Here is a 4,120-nt window from a genome sequence, read left to right as displayed (position 1 = left end):
ATAACAGAGAATGTGTTCAAATTAAATTAATATTTAGTACTCCTAGAATTAGCGGCAGTAGAGCTCTAATCCTGGCTTGCACATTCCCCACGAGCCTTTTACACTGTTGTGGGGTAATGTTGTTCCATTCTTCTTGAATTACTTTTAGTTCTTCTAATTTTGGTCGGTGGTTTGAAACAGACCTTTTGATAAACCCACCACAGATTTTCAAATGGGCTCATGTCCAGGGATTAAGCTGGATACTCTAAAACCTGGATACTGTGTTCCTGCAGCCAAGTTCTACTGACCCTGGATGTGTAGCAAGGGGCATTATCTTATTGAAACATTCAGGGTCACATGTCTGTGATGGCATATGTCCAAATATGTGCCTTCACAGACACTGAGATGACCAACACCAGCAGCACTCATTCATCCCCAAACCATGATACTGCCTCCACCATTTTTGACAGTAGGTAACCAACCTGAGACTGCAGCCCACTTCTCCAACTGTAATTCTACTACAAATGGATGGCTCAAACAGCAGGAACAAATTTCCCCATTGTGGGACAGTTAAGGGTTACAATTTATTTATTTAAAAGTGTTCATTGAGGGCAGCAAATGGCTCAGTGGTTAGCTCTGATGCCTCCCAGCGAGAAGGTCTGGGTGGAGTTTGCCTGTGTCTGCGTGGGTTTTCTCTGGGTATGACATGCTCGTTACGCTGATTGGTGACTCTAAATTGACCCCAGGTGTGAGTGTGAGTGCTATAGGCTGGCGATCTGTCCAGGGTGTACCCCGCCCCTCGCTTGATGCCAGCTGGGATAGGCTGCAGCAACCCCCCGCGACCCAGTGAGGATTAAGTGGTATGGAAGATGAGATGAGATGAATGTTCATTGGTACATCTAAATGTGTGTTTTGTTGTTTAGAGTAACCTGAACTCTAAGACATAAAAAACTAAAGCTCTAAATATTTAAGTGCAGTGCAATTAAAGAAAAAAATATCATTTAAATCTAAATACTTATGGTTAAAGGACAGTCCACTTAAAAATAAAACAAACAAAAAAAGATTCATGTTGGAATAAACTTAATTAAAATAACAAGTTGTTAACTTTCAAATGTAAATTGTAGGGATCTGGTGCCATGCCAGGGGTCAATATTTGAATACAGAATTAAAGAGTCAAACAAGGGAGCCTCTGACATGTAATTTACACGGTGTGATGGGAAACAAAGAGATGGAAGGACAGATGAAACTTAAACAAATCATGTTTGCTAACTTGAAGATGTTGCTTTGTAGTTTTAAAGAGTTCAAAGATACAAATTAATGACAGTTGACGTCACAGCACAGACGGTGATCAAGTCAGTTTTATTTGCATACAATTATGTAAATATGAGCAGATGTGGGCGGGTGATTAGCACCGATGCCTCCAAGCGAGAAGGTCCAGGTTTCAATCCAGCTCAGGCTTTTCTGGGTGGAGTTTGCATGTTCTCCCTGTGTCTGCGTGGGTTTTCTCCGGGGATGACATGCACGTTAGGCTGATTGGTGACTCTTAGTTGACCCTAGGTGTGAGTGTGAGTGCGAATGGTTGTTTGTCTGGACTGGCGACCTGTCCAGGGTGTAGCCCGCCTCTCGCCCGATGCCAGCTGCACTGTGAAAAAAAAAAAATCGTAAAAAAACGGTAAATTTCTGGCAGCAGGGGCGCCATTAAAAATACCGTAAAATAACGGGAAAATGATTTGTCGTAAAAATACAGTTATTTTCCATAATTAAAATACAATTTGTAATCGTCATTTTAACAAGATTTTGTCGTAGTTTCAGGTTGTTTTGACGTTTAATTAGAAACATTTTCACATTTTAAAACAATTAAATCACCTAGAAATATGGTAAATAAATGTTGTATTACGAACAATAATGTTTAAATGTACAGAAATGTGCTGTTATTAATTGGTTTTAATGACATTTTATGGGAAGAGATTGTATAATAATTTATATTTGATGTAATACAACAGTATATGACACAAAATAATGTGATTAATCTTTCAAAACACGTCAAAAAACTGTTGCAAAAATAGATATTTGGTTAGATTGCAAGAATTTACTGTTAATTTTAGAAAACATCAAATGGATATTTAATTGTTTTACGTTGTTTTTAACGTTTAATTACAAACATTTTACATTTTAAAATAATGAAATTACCCATAAAGAGGGCAAATTAACATTGTAATATGAATAATAATGCTTAAAGTTACAGAAATGTGCTGTTGTTGGTTGTTTTAATGGCATTATTTTATTTAAAAAGGCTGTAGGCTATATTAGATTAGATGTAATATAACAGTATACAACAATAATTTGATCTTTTCAAAACATGAGAACATGAGAAAAAATGAGACCAAGCTGAACAAGAACAGCTACAATTTCCCATTCTCCGTATTTTTATTCAACTGTAGCAGGTAGCCATTATTACAGCAACATTCAAAAATCTATTCAATTAAAATGATTGGTTCTGAAACAAAAAACAAAATTCAACTTAACTGGTAATGAAAGAAAAAAGTAAAAAAAAAAGAAAAAGAAAAAAAAATAGTTGAGTTACCAATTTACATACAAGTCACAAAGTCACCATACATCCACAACACTGATTAGAAACTTGGTGAAACGTCACTGGAAATGAATCCATACTCTATACCAGGGGTCGGCAACCCTCAACACTCAAAGAGCCATTTGGAAAGAAAACACTGGGAGCCACAAAACCCCTTTGACATCTAAAATGAAGATAACACTGCATATATCGTTTTCACCTCTATGCTAGGCCCATAGTGTGTTGCATTTATGAAATGAAATAACTGCTACAGAGAAAACGAAATTGCATTATGCACACATAACAGCAATTTATCCATGGTTGGCTTACCTGGGGTTGAAAAGTTCAATAAATAGCGGGCTGGACCTGCCGGCGGGTGTCGCACGTCGGCAGTTGTGGCGCATATTTTGTGCAACAAAAAATTAAATACATTTTATTTTAATGTTAAAAGATCACCATCAATTCAAATTTAGAATTATATTTAAAAAACTAACGCACTAAAATAAAAATACATTTGAATTAAATACTCGACAGCAACTAGTAAATGAGCTGCAATGCACTGTGGGAGTTCAGTGTTTTTTGGTTGATGTTACAACCATGAGTGTGGTGTGGCATTCAGTGTCATTCAGTTTTTGTGTAACTCTCGCTTGTTCACTGATGAGTGACTAGTTTCCGCTATTCTGATGCAGTTAGTGCGAAAAAGTGAACGGCTTTGATCAGCATCCTTGCTCCGCACCGCTCGCTGCAGAGAGCTGCAACAGAGGAACAAAAGAGCTGCATGCGGCTCCGGAGCCGCGGGTTGCCGATTCCTGCTCTATACAGTTGACGAGGTGTGGTGTCCATACTTGAACTACTTGTTGAAGTTGCAGTTTCTGAGCTGTAACCACCTGAAGAGAAGATAGAAAATATTAGCTGTTATTAAATAATAACAGCTAATAACAGTTTAAGAGGCAGGACCAGGATAAAGGTGCAAGAAGATACAGCCTTTTCCAACACCACAGCAGTCACACGAGTCCCACTATAAACGACACCGTTGCTTTGGGACAGACAAGCGTGCAAGATCTCAACATAACACACTACAAAGAAAATACACACCAGGCTGACTATAGATGGGAACTAAATGAACAACATATTGTTGTTGGGGGAACTATTGCTACTGCTGGATACAAAGTCATTTTTTTCTGTACATTGTGATAAAGTATCCTGTGTTCATCCCATAATCCCATCCCATCATTAGTTGTGTGTCATTTGCTACTGAATCAGAATCTAGAGAAGATGGACCCAACTGATGATACTGATTTATAAGCACACTGTCAATTCACTGCTGCTGATTGTACTATATTACACTAAGTTACAGGTAGATTATGTTATTTTTCAGCCCATCTAACCCAAAAGAGTAATTGTGTGCAACAGATGCATGTACTCACCAGAGAGGGGCATCTGGTCAGACTGTGTTACTGGACTTGTACTGGTACTGGCTCTGCTCAACTGTTGGTTGCTCTGGCTGTTTGGAGGACTGTCCAAGACATGTTGTTGGCCTTATTAAAGGACAGATAGTAGTAATATTTAAAC

This window comes from Mugil cephalus, chromosome 1 (assembly GCF_022458985.1).
Source record: "Mugil cephalus isolate CIBA_MC_2020 chromosome 1, CIBA_Mcephalus_1.1, whole genome shotgun sequence".
Taxonomy (NCBI): Eukaryota; Metazoa; Chordata; class Actinopteri; order Mugiliformes; family Mugilidae; genus Mugil; species Mugil cephalus.
Note: the sequence above shows the minus strand (reverse complement) of the source record.